Source organism: Bos grunniens, chromosome 4 (assembly GCF_055505025.1).
Source record: "Bos grunniens cultivar Pamir isolate PY7600 chromosome 4, Bosgru_T2T1.0, whole genome shotgun sequence".
Classification (NCBI taxonomy): Eukaryota; Metazoa; Chordata; class Mammalia; order Artiodactyla; family Bovidae; genus Bos; species Bos grunniens.
In genome coordinates this window covers 25,259,536-25,280,486 of record NC_141168.1, presented here as the reverse complement: position 1 = coordinate 25,280,486, position 20,951 = coordinate 25,259,536, and the positions used below count along the sequence as shown (strand labels likewise).

Below are 20,951 nucleotides of genomic sequence, written 5' to 3'. Positions count from 1 at the left end.
TGCTGCTGCTGCTAAATCGCTTCAGTCGTGTCCCACTCTGTGCGATCCCATAGACGGCAGCCCACCAGGCTCCCCCGTCCCTGGGATTCTCCAGGCAAGAACACTGGAGTGGGTTGCCATTTCCTTCTCCAATGCATGAAAGTGAAAAGTGAAAGTGAAGTCGCTCAGTTGTGTCCAACTCTTAGCGACCCCATGGACTGCAGCCCACCAGATGCCTCCATCCACGAGATTTTCCAGGCAAGAGTGGGGTGCCATTGCCTTCTCCATCACTATTGACCTATACACTTTAAAAGAGTTAAGATGGTAAATTTTATGTTATGTGTAATTTACTATGACTTTTTAAAAAGCAAAAAAAAAAAAAAAAGTGTTAGCTTTAAGAGGACAGGGGCATGTTTTGTTCACTCTCAAATTTCTAGCATCTAGCAGAATGCCTGATACATAGTAGGCACTTGACAAATATTTGACCTTCCTCTAGTTTCTCCTCCCCATTCAACATCCTACACAACCCACAAAAGCCAAGTCATCTGTGAGCCAACTCAGCAAACAAAGGCACCTCTCTACTTTGGGCCCGGAAGGGAAAGAATTTCAAATATTTGTGATTTGGTATTTGTTGTAGTCACACCAACTATTCTTTACTTCTCCATTATGCTTATCTGAACTTTTCTGACAGTTAAATTTCCTAACGATAGATACTGTTTTGACTTCACAAAACAGACTTGTGGTAGACTTTGTTAAGAAAAAAAAGTGGACGGAAGTCTGTGAGCTGAAATCACTATTAGGCCGTGGTACAAATGGCTGTGAGGCCGCGCCTGCCAGTCACAGAGGAAGGGTGAGGTAATTAGCATGTATTTGCAGTTCTGCTGCCTCTGCCCTCCCTTCACTGGCTCCCTCTGATTCTAGTTCGCTCAGTGTATTCTCTGGGGTTTGTTGTTTTTCACTTGGTCAAAAATAGACAAAAAAAGTTTCCTTGCAGTTAACTACTGCTTTTCTACTTTTTCCCGTGTGTGGTGGGTTTCCCCTCTCCGTGATCCTTCTTCCTGCCTCCTGCTCATCGTTTCTCTGCTTTTCTTACTTTTCTCAACTAGGGCTTTTCCTTGAGTTCTGTCACCCTGGCTTGGGGCAGCATTTAGTGACAGCACAAGCATGAAGCCTGCCAAGGGCTTGAGGGGTTTGCACTGAGGAATTCCTATTTCTGGCCATCTCGGCCCTGGGTGGGCACAAGGTGAGAAGTGCCTCCGCCTAGTGCTGGAGGGGAAGCTGGAGGTGAAAAGTTCCAGGGTATCTTTCTTCTGTCTCCTCCAGCTGATACGGTGGGAAGGAAAGTGCAGGCCAGAGCCAGCCAAAGGCCTTCTTGAAGACAGGGTCAATCATAGAACCAGCTGAGGTTTTCAGTCCTAGAGATTTGATGGCATTACTTTTTACATGTAACACATAAACAGTTCTTGCTGCAACAAACACTGTTCTAAGTGCTTTTAAGCATTTGCTCATTTAACCCTTTAAATACCAACTCATTTAATCCTTATAACAACCCTGTAAACTGAGAACTACTATTAGCTGAAGTTTTATGGATGAGGAAACTAAGGCCCAGAGAGGTTAAGTGACTTGTCCAAAGTCACTAGAGTCTGAACCCAGAAAGCTCGGCTCCTGAATCTGGGCTTTTAACCACTATACTATGTTTCTTGTCTGGTTTATTTATAGTCCCCCAAGATTTCCTTTAGAAATCTCATGTGCGATTTTACAAAATACCTTCTCCAAGGTATAACACCCTCTGGTGAGTGCTGTGCAATGTATGAATCCCTTTGAAATTTCTTTGGAGCTCTTGGGATATCTGCTAGCAGCCGTGGATTCAGAGATTACCTCCTACAGAAGACATCAGAATCAGACCTTCTCTCTCTCTAGGGATAAGGGTGCAAGAAAGCAATTTCTGCTCATACAGATTTTAAGAAATAAAAATTCAGCGTATGTTTAACAAAAGTAAAATATCACACTATGTTATAGGCTTCTTGTAAAGTGCCCCCAACACCTCACCCACACAAACATAAGCGAGACTCTCACCCCGGGATCTGTTTGTCTCCAGTCAGGTGGAGTTTGCAGGGAGCCATCCATACCTTCTCCACCAAGGCCCTTACAAACAGTATCATGAATTTTTTAGATGATTGGCTGGACTTGGGAGTGCAGCTCAGAGCTGTAGGACATAGCTTCCGGAGAGAGTAGCAAACTGGGCTGGAGAGAAGCCCACGACCTTGGCCTCTTTGCCCTGGGAGACTATGGCCAAGGCCTGAATATCTGCAAATCCTCTGATCTTCCCTATTGTCCTCTGGCTGTGCCCCAGATGTCTTTCCCTGCTAAGACCTGGGTTAGCAAAGAAGAAAATTTCACAAAAGATTAAGATGAGCTTGGCTTTCAGCTGCTGACTTACACTGAGATGCAGCTCTCAGTTGTCTTCTGGCCTCTTCCATGACTCCTGCCAGCTTCCCTGATCATAATTTCCGAGGCCCATTCTCTGTCTCCACAATCTTCATCCTGGATCTTCATCCCACAGGTCCATAGTTCTAATCTGAATGGAATTGATAGAGAATTCCTGCTAAAAATATTAGCTGATTACATCTCAGGCAAGGGCTCTCTTCTATGTACTGCGTTTGCATCTTAATAAAGATATTCAAAACCAGAGAGTTACAAAACTCAAAGAAGTGAATATCTGGGGATAGATTGTCAAGCTCCTTTACGCAGATTGGTGGGGTCGGGGGTGCTTGTGTCTTGTAGGTCTCCCCACATTTTTTGTATATATATCTAAAACTGGCCCTAATGTTAATGCCAGGTCCACTGACATCTTCAAATCCAGAATAAAAACATTCACTTTGGAGCAGCAATATTTTTCTCTGATTTTGTTCTGAGGACTCACCAAATCCTAAGGCCCAGATCAGGGCATGCTCATGAGTTCAGTTTACTGGCAGCCGGAGCAGGGTCCTTTGTCAAGTGGGGTATTTCCTCTGACGTCACTGGACTGTTCATCAGCTCCAAGGTGGGTCTTTGCCAGGAAAACCTGAATTGAAGAGGAGGCTTGGCCTTCGGGGAAGGGAGCCTGTGTCCTGGCAGTGGGGTGTGTCTGCTCCAGGCAGGCCTCTCAGAGCTGCTGACTCCCTGGGTTAAAGCACTTTTGACTCAAAAGGGAAAAAAAAGGTATAAAGAGTAGGAGCTACTGCAGTCAGCTCTTACAGGGTGGCACTTGTGAGCTCGTGGGATGATGATAGCCCTAACCCTACCTGCCTACCCCAGCGGAGGCTGCTGTCTTCTCTGCTCACCCTCCTGTCAACTTCACTCCCCTCCCCCACCGCTTCTCTTCCTATTCTTCTGAAGAGCAGCTGCCTAGGTGACACCTTTTGTTTCCAAAACCTTCTTTGCAGTTCTTCCTCAACTCTTTTCTCAAAATATTCTCTTTCAATGCCAGACTGTTGGCATCCGTCTCCCCGTCTTGTGCAGACTGCCATCTCTGGCTCACCAAGGTTTTATAATTGCCTCTGGTTAAAGTTTAAATAGATGGGTTTCAGCCCAAGAGAAAAATGTAAACAAGAGCTTTCTGCAGTCTTTCAGAACTGCTGACTTCCAGTGCTTTTGAATTCTCTGCTAGGAAATTCATTCAGCTCCTCCCTCACTGAGGAACTGAGAACCGCCACTGGGCTTTCAGAGACATGAGAGGCACTCTGAAACCATTGAGAGGCTTTTAGATGATCTGACCTTTTCCTTTTAACTCAATTAAGCCATCAGGATCCAGTTCCCATTCTAGGATGTTTGTCTGGTATATTGAGGTGACAGGACAGTTAAGCAATCTTCATGGGCTGGCTTCTGACGAAGGAAAGGAAGTGAAGGGAATTTTTCCTTTGAGGGGGAGGAAGGGATTATATTTGTTGCCCTGGGCCTTCTTGTTGACAAGTCTTAGGAATCAAAGGAATGGGACCACCTTTGGCCAGTGCAGAAGAGAGAGGGCAGATGGGGTTTGAACTGGTAATTCAGGTACATATCCTTTTATTTGCTGTTTTCTCAGAAGTAAGCAAGCCATTTTGTTGAATCTTGACTAAGAATATTGATTTTCTATATCTTTCTGCTTTGTGTACTTGTGATCTGGTGTCAGAATGGATTCAGCAATACTTTTGGATGTTTTAGTCAAGGATTTGGTTGCATCCTTGGCTTCCCCTAAACAAAAACCTTCAATAATTCCTCATTTCAAGTTCAGATTTCTATTCAAAGCCTTCTGTGGTCTGGCTGCAGACCACTTTAACCCTCCACCTCCAAACCACACCCTCCCCCTATACACCAACCTCAGTGAACTTGCCACCCAGCTCCTTTATATGTTCCCTTCCTTATTCTGTAGTACCCCAACACCGGCTGCATCCTCACTGGCCTCTTCAAAATGCTATCTTCCTGTGTTCTGTGGAACATTCCTCACCCTTCATGCATGAACAGAACCAACCACTCCTCCCTGCTGTTTTCAAGCGGCTCATGACACTTCCCTTCATTGGTGTTGTTCGGTCACTCAGTTGTGTCCGACTCTTTGCAACCCCAAGGACAGCAGCCAGGCTTGCCTGTCCTTCAGTATCTCCGTCCATTGAGTTGACGATGCCATCCAACTATCTCATCCTCTTTTGCCCCCTTCTCCTGCCCTCAATTTTTCCCAGCATCAGGGTCTTTTCCAATGAGTTGGCTCTTCACAACAGGTGGCCAAAGTATTAGACTTCAACTTCAGCATCGGTCCTTTTAATGAACATTCAGGGTTGATTTCCTTTAGGATTAACTGGTTGGATCTCCTTGCTGTCCAAGGGACTCTCAAGAGTCTTCTCCAACACCACAGTTCAAAAGCATCAATTCTTCAGCGTTCAGCCTTCTTTAGGGTCCAGCTCTCACATCCATACATGACTGTTGGAAGAATCATTTGATTAGATGGACTTTTGTCGGCAAAGTAATATCTCTGCTTTTCTAGTACGCTGTCTAGGTTTGTCATAGCTTTTCTCCAAGGAGCAAGTATCCTTTAATTTCGTGGCTACAGTCACTGTCTGCAGTGATTTTGGAGCCCAAGGAAATAAAGTCTGTTACTGTTCCCATTTTTCCCCCATCCCTTTGCCATGAAGTGATTTCATGGTCTACTGTTCAGCCCATGCGTGTGTCAGGTTCCTGCACTCGGTCCTCAGCTCCTTGAGTGGAGGATGGTTTATTGCAGCCCCCACACTGCCCTATGTGCTTCACTGTCAGTGCTCAATACATATTCAATCTTTATGTTTCAATCTCTCCGAAAAGGTAAAGTCAGTATTTTAAAAATTAGCTCTTGAGAGAAACCAACAGCAGGAAGGATTTTGGTGTCAGACAAATTTGGGTTCTAATCTAAGCTGTGCTGAGTATTAATACCAAGATGGCTTCCCAATTTTTCTGTTCCAAGCCTGACTTTCTTCACTTCTAAAATGAAGACAATAAGATCTCTCTGTGAGGATTAAAATGAGATCAGGCAAATAGAGAACCCAACACAGTTCTGTCTTATCCTTACCCTCCTTTGATGTTAAAATATTTAAGATGTTGAAATATTTTACTCTGGAATATGAATCATATTCATCAGTTTAATACATGTGAGCCATTTTCTCATCACTGGCATAACCTTCCTTGATATAATACCTTCTTCTTACTTGCACTTGAAAGTTTTTCAAAGGCTTACCTTGTAAGTAGGATTGGACTTATCTGTTGTCACCCGAAAAATACCGGTACAGGACAATGATGAGGCAACTCATTGCTGAGTTATTTCCACATGTGCAGGGTCAACCTCACAGCATGACACTGGCCTCCTTCCTTCCAAAGTTAACTTTAAAGAGAATAAACACCATTAGGTGTCTCTTCTCTTTCCCCCTCCACCAAAAATCAGTTGCTACTTTCATCCGTGGAAGAGGAGCAGTGAATTCCATTCATCCATCCAACATTTATTCAATGCCTTCTATGTGCTGCTGCTGCTGCTAAGTCGCTTCAGTCGTGCGACCCCAGAGACGGCAGCCCACCAGGCTCCCCCGTCCCTGGGATTCTCCAGGCAAGAACACTGGACTGGGTTGCCATTTCCTTCTCCAGTGCATGAAAGTGAAAAGTGAAAGTGAAGTCGCTCAGTCGTGTCCGACTCCTAGCGACCCCATGGACTGTAGCCCACCAGGCTCCTCGGTCCATGGGACTCTCCAGGCAAGAATACTGGAGTGGGGTGCCATTGCTATGTGCTAGGTACTGTGATAACAGATGAATCAGTCAGGGTCCGTGCCTTTAAGAGTTTCAGTCTATTGGGGTTTTTTGGAGGAAGATGAGCACCTAACTAAACAAGGATTGTTTGGTAACAATCAGCTCAGCAGGAAAAGCTTCAGAAAGAGGTGATACCTCGAAAAATCAGTACATGGCTGTCAACAGACAGTTAGGGCAGAGCACTTCAGGTGGAGGACCCCCAACTCTTGTTCCTCTTCCCTGATCATTCTGTGCAGCCAGATGTACAGCTGTCTTCTCGGTCTAGGGGACTCAAATTCTTCCTTGGCAGCAGCCACATTATTAGTGCTGGTTCCAATCAGAGGACTGACAGTAGACACTCTGCTGCTGCTTTTGCTGCCGAGACCACAAACAGCTGGAGTGGTTTGAGCTCCCTGGGGGATGGTGGAGGAGTTTGAGCATGCGTGTGTGTACCTGTGTCTATGTACATATGGGTCCAAGAGTGTGGGGTCTTTGTCCATCTGCATGGCCAGCTAGATGTTTATCTGCAGGTGTTGCTACAGAAAACAGAAGTGGATATTCAGGAAACAAAGTGATAGCTTGGGATCTCACAAAAAGCTGAAGCACTACTCAGAGAAGGGAGAGGTTGAAATAACCTCTACCAAAACAGAGTGGAACAGAGAAGGAAGTTACATCAGAAGAGGAAGAATACCAGTGTCATGCTGAAGAGCCACAAATGTCACAAAATAAAAATAAAATGGGGGATTCTTATTTTAGTCAAATGCTATTACAATATTTTCTTTTTTATAGCATTATTAAAATTAGTGAAATAATATTTAGTGCAGTGAACACAGAGGACACAGAAATACCAAGAAATTGCTATAATGTTTTAAAGTTCCATTTATTTGGATCAGTGATTGATTATAACTTTGCTTTCTACCTCCACATATGAGTTGGGGTTTTTCCTTCAGCATTTAAAAAATATAGAAAACAAGTTCTGAGGTTGACTTACTGAAGGACATTTAAAAAGTCTCATTGTTAGTACAAATTACAAAGTTCTGATAAATATAATCTAATAATAGTGAAGTGATTAAAGGGGTCAGAGCAAGAAATATAGATCCCAGAGATGTTATTAATTTTTTCTTTTCCATTCATGTAGAAATGTTCATCTCTACCAAAAAGAAGTGTAAGAGTAGGTTTCATTTTGATTAGATTCTTGTAACCATACAAGTGAAAAATTTATAGAATTGACTTTAGGTGAGGAGGGATTATAAAAAGTTAATATAATAGTGAAATAAGCTTGGCATTGGATCTTGTATGAGTCTTTTGAATTTATTACTTTAGAATATAGGAATTGACTTTCCATTACCTTGTTAGAATTATAATGACTTCAGATGATTAACTGATTTGGCAATCTCACAAATAGTTAAAAGCATATGGAGAGGAACAAACTACTATATATGAAATAAATAAGCTACGTGGATATATCATACAACACAGGGAATACAGCTCATATTTTATAATAACTATACATGGAATATAATCTTTAAAAATTGGGAATCACTATGTTGTACACCTGAAACTTAGATAATATCAAATATCAACTATACCTCAAAAAAAGCATATGGAATTTAGCGCAGTGAACTGGGGAAATTTTGTGTGCTTTGGTCACAGTGCAAAACAGTACTTCCCAACTGGATGAACAGTTGGTCCATGTGCTAATTTACCAGGTAACGAGTGAGTAGATTTGGGGTGGACAGAATTGTGACGAATTGACTAGGGAGAGAAAAGTACCTGGTAAAGAAGAAGCAAAGCAAGTGAGTCTAATGTTCACTCTGTTTGCACATGGTAGGTACTCAGTAAATAATTGTTGAAGGAAGAAAGGAATGAAATGAGTGAATGAGTGATGAGTATGAAGAAAGTGGTAATAAACACCTAATTCAAAATGAAATTTAAATTTTGTTTTGTGATAGGGTTATAACATATTTCCTCTATGATACTTGGCTTGGTGATATTTAAAGATATATAATTTTTAGAAGTTATGAGACCCCTGAAGGACAAAACATCTAAAAATTAGATTTGGGGGAAATAGAAATCAATGAAAATTTAAACTTTTAGATTTTCTGAATTTTCTTACAAATTTAAATTCAATGTTACTTTAGAAACATGATAATGTATTATGGATGGTTTATTCATAAAACCATTACATGTTTTTTGATAAATATAATTCATTCACATAACATTTACTAATTAAAATTTTTTTAATGAATTTACTGATGGTTGCAAGTTGATATCAAATATCAGTTGGCTTTTTCAATGAGAAGAAACAGGAAAAAATTTAAATCGTGGAAAAACAATAAATATCACAGAAACTTGTATTTTTTTCTAGATCCAGTGCATTCCTTAAGGAGTTTATTTCAGGGAATAATCTAAGGATTGTGGGGAAAGGGAAAATAAAATTCACTGACTACAAGTTTTTAAACTGAAGTACAGTTGATTTACACTATATTGGATTCTGATGTACAGATTATACTCCTTTAAAAGTTATTGTAAAATCATGGCTATTGAGTGCAACTTTTTCCCAAGCATCTACATTTTTGTTTAGTGAGTGATTGCCCCCCAAATTTGCCACTTTCCCTGCTTTCTGAGCTTCCACATCTCCAGGGACCCTCCATCTAGATGCATTTTCTGACTCAGAATTTGCTGAGACTCTCAAATCCCAGTCCAAAGGAGTCTCACAAACTCCCTGCCCCAGCTTGTGTTCTAGGAAGCAAGCCCTTCCCGAAAGGGTGCCCAAGGAATGGGAGAGAGAGAGAGACAGGATGCCAAGTTCTGTTTTACGTTTTAAATCTGTAGATCTTTCCTTTGAATGAGTGGTAGGCCATTCTCAATTCCTGCTCCTCTGTATGGAAGAATTTAGCATCACTTCCCATGCTGATCCAAGGAACTTTGCTCTTTGTCCAAAATACAGCTCTTCCCCAAAGCAATTTCCCCTCCTCTGAGAAATGCTTTTGTGTCAGGCTGCACTGCCCTTGAACCAGACAACTTTCTCTTCTTGTCTTTATCTGTCTAAATAAAGCTAACCTACATTTGCTGCCTAATTCATTCAGATGCTTGCTGATGCTATTTAAAGGATCCCTCAAGGCTCCGTGGAAAACAAGATGCATTATCTTCAGTCGGGAACCTTCAGGTTTGTTGGTCATTTAAGGAATTCAAGAATTGAAAGAATCCATTCAGTCTTTAGTAGTTCAGATGTGGAGGACAAAGGAGTTCTTCGTGTTTTTTAATCCCAGGCAATCTTTGACTTGTCCATTGCTGGGATCAGTTGATGATGAAAGAGGGAACTAGAAAGTTAATCCGTGTGTGTATCTGCATGTGTCTCTCTGTGTGTGTATGCACACACATGCATGTCTCTCCTTGTCTCTAGGCTTCAAGAAATTTGCCCAACAGAAATTTTTTTTTTTATTCTGGACTCTGATATCAATTTGCTAGTCCATTGTGAGTTTACTTTCCCCTCTCAGGGAACAAAAGTGCAAGATAAAAAGGAAATGTCACCTTCGTAAATAGGCTTCTGGTGAGTTTTTGGCTTGTCTCTATCTCCCCCTCTTCAGCCTCCATCAGACATTAGAAAATTCTGTTACTTACATGTTCCAGGAAAAAAAAGAGGAAATTCTAAAAAGGGAAAGGAAAATAATGGGATTGTAAATAGGACTCCACTGTACATTTCTATAGGACTGGGAGTTCAGAGAGGTTTCAGATCTGTTGCTTGTTTTTTCTCATCTGGGATTTATGTCAGTCTGTCTGCTTGCTTAGTGGGAGGGAGAGCTGGTACAAATGGGATGGTTTTAACCACCAGTGCACTGCTTAAGCACATGCTTTTATCAGCATCCACTTGTTCAGCCACGATTCTCTGACGTCCATTGCAGTGAGTGAGTCAGAAGCCACAAGCTAACAGGTCTATTCCTTCCCGCCGTCACCTAGGAAACCGATGCATCATCCACAGGAAATGCAGGCCCCGATGGGGAGAGTGCCCAGATCGGGTTATAAAGCTGGCAGTGAGTTTTTCAAAAGAGGTCAAATAATAACGTGTAGAATTTTAGTCTAGGGTAGAAAGTGGATCCAGCCTCTCAGGCATGGATCAAGGACTGTCAGGCAGAAATACTAGGAGAAATTACTCAGCTAAAATCATGAAGGATGTCTGCTTTATAAGAAATTGGCCAAGGGCAAGGGGTATGGAGATATGGTTTGATTCTTCCAGACAGCAAACACATTTAGTTGCTCATTGGCTGAGAGTAATTTTTTTAATGTTACAACAGTGTGTGAAGTAAGATGAGAAAATTGACATGATGTCAAACCAGGCTTTCCGTTGAGTGAAATATATATCCCCCATTGTCATTGTCTCTGTCTTAAAATGGTGATGGAGAGTTCCGTCAGAGAAAAACCACACCCTGATTCCCCTTGTGCTGTCACTTTTTTTTCTGCCTGTGCCTCGGTTTCTCCCTCCTTGACTACTATGGTTCAGCACTGCCTATTGCCTTAGAGCTCATACACAATCGACCGCACACTGTCCACATATCTGCAAAGATAAGCTTAACACAGCTGAGAAAAATTACCTGTGGAGTTTCAAGTTTTTTGACAAGCTTAACGTCTCCAGGTACATTTTACATGCTCATGCTGCTATGGGTGAAACAGCCCACGGAAAAGTACAACGTGAGCTGTACCAGAACTTCCTGTTTTAGGCTCAAAGAATATTAAAACAGGAAAGAAAAACAACTCAGAAACCACTGGGCCCAACACCCTCATTTTCCACATGAGAAATGAGTCCCAGACAGATAATTTGTTTAAGGTCATCTAGGGAATTAGTGTGTCTGTTGGGGGTCAGGAAGAGGAGAGAAGATGGGCTGCAAGCTCAACTACAAGCTCAGAATGAGTCAATAGGTGATATGGCCACCTAAGAGACTGTTATAATATTGAACTGCATTAATTGAAGTATGGAATCCTTACTAAGAGGGGTAATTGGTACCCTTACAGGCTGGTCAGCATTGCCAAGAAAACAATATTCTGTCCTGAGTACCCATCGAATAGGAAACAGTAACAAAACCAAATGTTCCCAGAGGAGGGTAAAGATGGTGATAGGTTTTAGCTCCATACAAGTAATTTTCTAATCATTCGAGCTGATTGAGATGTATTAAACTGGCTGAGGGGACAGTGAATTAATTCTCCATTTCCAGAGGTGTTCAAATATTCATTTATCCATCCAAATACATTTATTGAGTGCCTGCCATATGCCACGAATTTATATATCTTATAAACAGGTGAATTCTGTAAAACTATTAGTAAGATAAAACTAGCTACTAGTGATTTAGGAAGACACATCTCTACAAAAAAAGGGTTTGATGGGTCTTTCAAAGCTTTACAACTAGATGGCATTCTAATCTCTTTGCTATATCCATTCTACTGGGCTCCTTTATCCAAAATAGACCAGTCCATGTAAATTGAAAGGCGGTCAAGACAGTGAAAGAAAGAAAGAAAAAAAAAAAGACAGTGAAAGATTGAAGGCAAAAGGAAAAGGGGGCAGCAGAGAATGAGATGGTTAGTTAGCATCGCCGATTCAATGGACATGAATTTAAGCAAAACTGTGAGAGTTAGTGGAGGATGAGGAGCCTGGCGTGCTGCAGTCCATGGGGTCACAAAGAGTTGGAAACTACTTAGCGACTAAAGAAGAGCAAGACTGCCTTTGCCAAGTGTCATAATCAACTCTTTTTCATCTTCCATATAGAACTTATTGCCAAATAGATCTAACAGATCTTGAATCTATGGAACCATCGCTGGCTTTCAGTAAAGGTTCCAGAATGAGAATTTTTACCACACTTGGCTTTTAAATGTTTGAACATATATTTTTAGCCCTTGTGCATGCATGTTCAGTGGTGTCTGACTCTTTGCGACCCCATGGACTGTAGGCTAACAGGCTCCTCTGTCCATGGGATTTCCAGGCAAGAGTCCTGGAGTGGGTTGCCATTTTCTGCTCCAGAGAATCTTCTTGACCCAGGGATAGAGCCTGCATCTCTTGCATCTCCTGCATTGGCAGGCAGATTCTTTACCACTGCGCCACCTGGAAGTCCTTTTTTAGCCCTTATCCGAATTAATATTTGGATTATAGGCATTCACATATTCCAAATTGTTTCCATTTCTTGGATTACTTTTCCTCATTTCTTGATGATTGATGTTCCTTGCATAGATCCAGCCAACATTATTCACATGTTTTGAGTCTCTCTTTGTCTTTCAGAATCACCCCTATTGACTAATGATCCAGCTCTTAGCCACATGCAACACTGGTGATTTTTCTTACCTTTCCTAACATTCGTTTTTGTTAATCTCTTTCATTTTCAGTTTTATTTTCATCATAATCATAAGCCTTTTCTTAATAGCACATTCAACATTCCCATTGCTTTTACAATTGTCAGACATACTGGGCTTAATAATGTTGCAAAACACCCCAAATTAAATACAGTAAACCTGCTGGTAATAAAAAACTAGTTGGCCAAGACTAAAACAACTGCATCCAACTGCCATTGCCGTCTGTTGGGGGCAGACAAAGCAGAAAAAAATTTGCTTTTGGAGCAAATTATTTTTCATCTTAGTGAAAATTCACAGGGGGCCAAGCTGGCAAAGAATCCCTTGTCTCTTCCACCGTCGTGCCATTCCAGTGAAGTGCATTTGTGACAATAGTCATCAAATCACATATAAATATGTAATCAACCAAAATTATTTTTAGATAGCTCAGTTCTCTTTCATTGCCTTGATGAGACTGAGGTCATGGGTTTGATCTCTGTATGGGATATTTAGTACACGGAAAACTGTGTCACCCAAGTAGTCTGTACCTACATCTAGCCACCTCACAAATGCATGTTCTTTAGAGGACCTAGACATAGCATGTGGTGGGACATATCATTTCAGTACAGTCCATATAGGAAAATGCAATTATAAACCTTCATAACAATATTTGACTTTGGAATCTGCAAACTTGAAACCTCAAGTAGCCATTAATAAGAGAGAAGACACTTCAGTGGTATGTTGGTTTTACAGAAAACAATAAAGTTCTATAAAACAATTATCCTTCAGTTAAAAAATAAATTAATTAAAAAAAAAGCTATAAGCATAGGTCAGGTCACAGAGTTCTCCAAATGTAAAATATAAAGAAAAAGGCTTATTTTTCTCATTGAGATCATTAGAAATATAGAGGGTGGTACCTCGTTTACTTCTACTCCCCAGGAAACTGATGACAATTAATTCCTATTGACTTAGTATTCTGAGATTTGCCAAGGAGCAGCTCAATGTCACCAGAGAATGTTACGCATTTGTCAAAACTACAGATTCACAACTCAGTTTCGGCCTCAAATGTAATTTTCTCCCTCTGTTTTCAGATCTGTTCCTCCCTCATCGCCAGAGCTGCAGGCTGCTCTCTAAATAACACCGTGTCCCTGGCTTCCTAGCTCCCATTTGAATGTTTCGGCAGGGCTCCTTTGGGATCTGCCCCCACTGCCTCCCCTCTCCCAGGCTTGCCTTCGTTTGTCTGAGTCAGCCATGAGTCACCTCACTCATTAGTGGAACTCAGAATGCCTCTCCATCCTCCAGATCCCTTTTGTCTCCCTTCTTGTAACTGGTTTTCTGGCAGCGTCAGATCTGTGGACAACCTTGAAGTTAGGGGCTGGGTCACTATTAAGATGATCTGCTCCGTAAAGAGGTTGGCAGACTGCAAGGAGAACTAAAAATGACGACGATGATGATGATAATGATGATAACAATAATGATAATGGTGCACACAGTTGCTTCAGATGCATTTTAATGGCCAGATTTGGTACCTTTGCCCGTGTCAGCTCATAGGACAGCACAGGGGTCCTTAATTCTTGGTCTCTTCCTTGTCTCTTCTTTCCCTCTTCACCATCACTTCCTCCACACACATGCCCATATGGCACAAAGTGCAAGCTTAGAGACTCCACTCTCTGGAAAGGCAGGTAAAAGAGCAATGTCCTTACGTTGGTGGGCACTCTTTTCTCCAGGATTTTCATGTTTACTCTCCTTTCTACTCATTCAATTTTACATTCCCAATTCTTTGTTTTTTGTGAAAGGTGGAACAGAGAGGACAAATCAGAAAGATTTATGCCTATTGATGCCTCCTGGGCATATAAAGAAACTAGTGAGATGACACTGATAATAAACTCTGAATTCACTGTAGAAAATTTCAACACCAAAACACCATTATTGAATTAATAATGAATTATCAGTTCATTATTAATGAATTATTAATCTTACTTAAAGCCCTTTGTAAAATAGCTGATACTTTACCCAACTGGACAGTGACTAGTTTTTATAAGTCAGATGATTTACTCTTGAAAGGGAATGCAGCTATCCCCCTGTCCTGCCATAATCAGCACGCATTTACTAAGCACCTGTGATGAACAGGCCCTGAGCCACGCCCCCTAGGGCAGTGCTTTTCAAGCTTCACTGTGTGTGATGTTATCTGGGAAACTTGCTAAAATGCAGATTCCGATTCAAAAGACCTGGAGTCAGGTTCTGCATTTCCATAAGCTCCCTGGAGATGTCCTTGCTGCTGCCCAGAAACCACATTTTGAGGAGCAAGACCACAGGGGTTCCACATAGAGCCAGACAAGGCTTGACTCTGTCCCTGAGAAACACTGGGGACCCACAGCCTCTGGGATGCTACCCTGTGCATTCCTTCTCCTCAGCTGCTGATAATTATCTGTGAGGCCCAGACAATGCTGATCTGTTCTTCTCAATGCTCTTGGCTTTCTCATGTCTTTATTCCCAGTGGAGGGTATTAAAACTGCAAGGCTCAAATTGGGATTAGGGCAAGGAAAAGGCCCATTTATCTTTTAACCTTTGTTCTGAGAGCTAGGCCACTTAACCAGTGATCTCTGAACTCACATTTTAAGCAGAGCCTGATTAACAAAAAAGTATTTCTCTGATTGCTAGAGATCTCCTTTTATGATTCGTTAGTTTGTATCCCTTGCCAACTTTTCTATTAGGGTCTTTGTCTTTTAAATAATGAGTTGTAATAGTTTTCCATTAAAATATTAAGGAGGATCTCTTTGTCCCTAATAAAGGATATTTCAACATTTCATCTATTCATTTTGGAGCTAGGAATCTTAGATTCTAGGTTAACTAATTTTCTTGCTAATCTGAGCAAGCCAATTTACCTATTATGACATGGTTCCTTTACTTGTAAATGGAGGTGGTAAAGACTACATATTGAATATATGTTGAGTACAAAACTGTTGGGTATAAAAAGAAAGTACATGTGGGATGATGCTGTATAATCATAGAACATGGGTACTTGGTTTCAGAGCTTATATTAATCTGATAGCATGATTGAACCTGTCTTCCCTAATAGCTCAGTTGGTAAAGAATCTGCCTGCAATGCAGGAGATCCCCATTCGATTCCTGGGTCAGGAAGATCCCCTGGAGAAGGGATAGGCTACCCCCTCCAGTATTCTTGGGCTTCCCTTGTGGCTCAGCTGGTAAAGAATTCGCCTGCAATGCAGGAGACCTGGGTTCGATCCCTGGGTTGAGAAGGTCTCCTGGAGAAGGGAAAGGCTACCCAGTCTAGTATTCTGGCCTGGAGAATTCCATGGACTTTATAGTCCACGGGGTCACAAAGAGTCGGACACGACTGAGTGACTTTCACTTTTCATTACTGAACCTAAAGTGGGACATAGCTGACTGATGTTAACAAGTACCAGTTTTGTTTGTTTCATTTTGTTTTGCTTTCAGTTTTTTTTTTTTTTTAAATAGTTATTGAGCACTGTCAAGTACTCTGAGTGTGCTTATCTGGTTTGGGTAGTACATACGTGGAGTTAGAAGCTGCCTGTTAAGAGCTTCATATGCGTGAAAGTGCTTATGCTTTCTGTTTTCCCTTTGCTTCCACAACTGCAACTTTCTAAGTTGTCAACAGACGAGATCTTGTCTCCTGACATGTCCAATTAAGAAACTATCTCAGTACTGAGGTTAATGACCCAGCTGTTCCTTAGTCTCTTCCTTAGCTGGCTCATCTCTACTAGAACCTTATACTTGTTAAAATTGTTTATTTATATAGTAGATGTTATGAGTGGTAGTATTCCAGTTTAGACTGATAGGTTTTTGTCTAGCTTAGAGTAATAGAAAATGTGTATTTCCTCCCTCATCTGTGAGTTTAATGCCTATACGTTCATACCATTACTGCCTGAAAGAAAAAGAAAATAACGAACCATTATTACTAAAATAGAAATGTCTGAAAACAATGTGCTTTGCCTCTAGTTGGTATTTGTTTTTTGATACAAAGGAAAGAAACTCTAACAGCAAGATTTTGACTATCATCCAGGTAGAGAATGCTCCCTCATTCCCACTGTTTCCCCCTATATTCTTCCTACACAAAATCTGCCTTATGAGTCCCTACACAGAGCATAGAGAAAAACAAAAAGAGTCAATATTATTGAATCTCATCCATTTGCCAAGCACTGTGCTAAGTGCTTTCAGGTACATTTTCTCCTCTAATGGATCTTTTACTTTCTTACTGCAGGGAAGATGGTGAGCTTGTGCCTTTACTTTGCTATTTCCTCTTCCTAGAGTCCTTATACCTCCCTGTCTGTGTCAGCCTTATACTGCAAGCAAGGGAACCTAATTTTTGCAAAATCCCCTCCCTGTTTTTTTTTCATGTCATTCAGGTCCACAGCAAAAAATTGGTTGGTTTCTCATTCTGGAAAATAAGAGATTGTCCATTCAGGGACAAGTGAACAGAACAGGGCTGAGGGCTAAATGCTGTTTCACACACACGGGTGGCCAACTACCTCTGGTGAGAAGTCTCTCTTTTTCTGGCTTCTTTCCCAAATAATACATTGAACTTTGCAGCAAAAAGCATCCATAAACATGCAAATTCTCCTTGGATTTATCTCTTTATATATGAACACAGGTTCCTTACCACTTCTTTCACCCACCCACAACCCACCAAAAAACAAAAAGAGAAAAAAAGGAAACCTCTCCTGGAGAAACATGATGGATCTTATCTATTCCTGAGACTAACTGCCATTTTCTCCTCTTACCATGATTCCAAATTTTGGACTCCACTAAGGAAAACATAGTCTGTGTGACCTTGCATAACCAGGGAGGAAGGAATCTCGCCTGGGCAATGAGAGGGAAGGGCTGAGTCACTATCTCAGCCCTCAGGAATGGCTCTCCAGCTGCTGACTGAGGCCACACGGGTTCAGCCACAAGGCCAGCAGGGACCTCCCCAGTGACTAGCCAAGAAGAAGCAACCAGGACTAGCCAGAGTGAACTGGGGCAACTGACCCATTTGTAGATGGCCCCGCAAGGACAGTGGTCAGCAGTCCAAGTCGCAGTTCTGGTGGGGTAGCAATGCCTGGTCCAATCTGGTGGATGAATGATGCCTGACAACAGAAGACTCTGGAAAAGGATGTACTTGTAATTAGCATGTGGTGGCATTTTTATTCTAGAATTTTATTCTTTGCTCTTTCACATATACAACAGACATTGAACAAACATATTAGGCACTGAACTAGAGGTTGGCATGTTCCTTGCCCTCAGGGAGTTGACAGTCAAGCAAAAAGGGAGGAAACATAGGCCCTCTAAGAGAACATAGAAGAGGGACTTAAGACTTGACACTTGGAGAAGCTTCCCCAAGAATGTGAAAGGTTATGGAGCAGGGGGTAGGCGGGTGGGGTGGTGGAGAGGGACATGGAGTTGGGACCCTCCAGGTGGAGGATGCAGCAGTTCAAAGTTGCAGAGGCGGAGAAAGAACAGGAAGTTCACTGGAGAAGTAAAGTGGTTTAGTGTGGCCTAGATCAGAACATGCAGGGGAATGGGCAAGAATTGACCCTGGAGAGGTGAGCAGGGATCAGGTTGTAAAGGTGTAATCCTGTATGTGTATGTAAGAGGGTCTGAATTCTATCCCAAGGCCAATGGGAATGACTAACTGACCTGCGGGGGAAGGATATATCAAATATGTTTTTTAAGGAAGTTTTCTCACTGGTTGTAATCTAGAGAGTGGATTCAAGGATGCAAGGAGTGTTACCAAAATGCAAGTCTGTGTGCCTGACTCACAGTGATGCCAAACAATACCAAAACTTTGGAGTTTGGAACAGAGAAAGATTTATTATTATTGCAGGACCCTGAAAGGAGATGGGTAGCTCATGCCTGAAAAACCCCCAAACTCTTCAAAAGCTCTCAGCAAAGCCCTTTTCTGGGAAAGGGGAGGGAGAGATGTGGTGAGTTGTTGCAAACTTCTTGATGTCGGAGCCTCTGTTCTTGAGGTCACATCATAGTCAGGTAATGATGTTTCTGTAAACCTCCACCAAATGAACGTTATTCTCTGTTCTGACAAGAAAGTGCCAGATCATGGCATTGGGTCCCATCAATTCATGGCAAATTGATGGGGGGAAAAGTGGAAACAGTGGCAGATTTTATTTTCTTGTGCAGCAAAATCACTGCGGATGGTAACTGCAGCCATGATATTAAAAGATGCTTACTCCTTGGAAGAAAAGCTATGACAAACCTAGACAGCGTATTAAAAAACAGAGACATCACTTTACTGACAAAGGTGACATAGTCAAAGCTATGTTTTTTCCAGTAATTGTGTATGGATGTGAGAGTTGGACCATAAAGAAGGCTGAGTGCCAAATAATTGATGCTTTCAAATTGTGGTGTTGGAGAAGACTCTTAAGAGTCCCTTGGACTGCACTGAGATCAAACCATCAAACTAGTCAGTTCTTAAGGAAATCAACCCTGAATATTCATTGGAAGGAATGATGCTGAAGCTGAAACTCCAATACTTTGGCCACCCAATGTGAAGAGCCAACTAATTAGAAAAGACCCTGATGCTGGGAAAGATTGAGGGCAGGAGGAGAAGGGGACAACAGAGGATGAGATGGTTGGATGGCATCACCAACTCAATAGACATGAGTTTGAGAAAGCTCCAGGAGATGGTGAAGGACAGGGGGAAGCCTGGTGCTGCAGTCCATGAGGTCACAAAATCAGACACGACTTAGTGACTGAACAACATCAGGTTGCTGCTTGACACTTGGTTGATTGTGGGCAGGGCCCACTGTGGTGCCAACCAGTGGCTGAGCAGGACCCATTGCTTGGTACTGGAATAATGGCCCACAGCAGTAGCCACCTGCTAAGGACTGTCTTTGGCTGTGCCTTGTTGCAGGAGGACCAGGTTGGAGGAACTTGCAGTAACTGAAGAAGGAAATAATGTGGGCCTGAGCCATAGCAGAGGCAATAGGAATGCAAGAACGATAAGACTGAGAGATACAAAAGCAGTTACCAAGTGACCTTGGTGATTAGGTCACAGGTGGGGCCTGCAGAGTTTAGAAAGACTCACCTTTGGTGGGTGGGGAGAGATGATGGGAGCTGAAGGCTTGCTGGAAGGAGATGATGAGTTCAGGTTGAAGCAGGAACTCAAGACAGAAACCCTGCCATTGACCTGAATATCAGTGGTGGAAGGTCAGGGCAACTTAGCCAGCACTGGGGATTCTTCAGGTGTACCCTGAAGGAATCTTAAAGACAATTCCAGACCCCACCAGCAAGAGAGGATGGGCCTCCTAATACAAGTTCCTACTTAGAATCCTGGCTTATTAAGACTGAATCTGTGCAGGATTGAGGCTGCAGATGAGAGGTCTTCAGAACCTGCAGCCAAACAAGGCCTGACAAGCTGTTTCCATGGAGATGTGGTGTGCGCAGGAGGGAGTGAGTAGGAGGGCTGATCCACTCCAGAGCCTTGGGTCACAAGGCTGCAGTGGGCTAACAGATAAACAGGAAAAAGGCATAGTCAGTCAGAAAAGAACGTTCAAAACTATTGGCAGTTAATTGGAGATATCGTGTCATAATTCTTGATTAAGTCTAACAATTTGAAGGATTAGGGTAAGCCACTTTATGATCCTGCTAGTTATTTCAGGTACCACTTAATGAGGGCACGAGGAAGTGGATGCCAGCTGAGGCCAACTCCAAATGTACATACTCCCATCTTAAGCCTTTCTGCACCCGTGGACTCTAAGTAGCTACATATTATTTCCAAATTTCTGGGGAAACAGGCAGGGATATGGGAAGTTAATTTTTTTTTTTTCCATTTGCCATGTTGTTGGCACTAATAACTCAGGAAATCTTTGGAGCTCTTCGGGAAACTCAGGTGCTGGCAGAGCCTCAGATTAAATGTTATTATTAAACAATTTGAGGAACATTCTGGACAGAGAGCCAGCAGCAGTGGGGACCCACGTGTTTTGTGTTGGGGGAGGATAGAATATACATAACATGAAGTCGACTATTTTGACCATTTTAGAATATGCTATTCAGCGGCAATAAGTATATTCATAATCTTGTGTAACCATTACCACTGTCTCTTTGCAAAACTTTACCATCATCCAAAACAAAAACTCTGTAACTGTTAAGCAATGATGCCCTTCTGGGCTCCAAGTGTTTTTAACAACTTATTATGCTGTGAAAACTCTGCCTCCCAGTCAGGAGAATAGTGTGACTGCTGCTAATAAGAAAACTAGCTGGATCTTGGTTTGGTCAGTAAGCTTTCAATTTATATCTGGGGTTTTTTGGCTAAAGACTCCTTTAATCCTGTGGGTGAGCCTGTTAAACCTAATCTCTGAAGGGAGGGAGCCTGATTTTTAACCACCTTAATGACTGATGGGACTTGTTAATCTTGATCTCCAAGG

At 42.0% G+C, this 20,951-nt stretch overlaps 1 protein-coding gene and 1 long non-coding RNA gene across 8 annotated transcripts in view; one reads left to right on the top strand and one right to left on the bottom strand.

Moving 5' to 3' along the window:
* Positions 1 to 20,951, top strand: part of MKLN1 (muskelin 1) — a 396,990-nt gene that overhangs the window by 104,636 nt on the left and 271,403 nt on the right. The gene's annotated exons all lie outside the window — the stretch shown is intronic.
* Positions 14,046 to 20,031, bottom strand: LOC147373794 (uncharacterized). The gene is made up of 3 exons (XR_015162142.1): positions 19,613 to 20,031; positions 17,560 to 17,673; positions 14,046 to 14,219 (listed from the first exon to the last, which is right to left on the bottom strand). It is a non-coding gene; the product is annotated as an uncharacterized LOC147373794 (long non-coding RNA).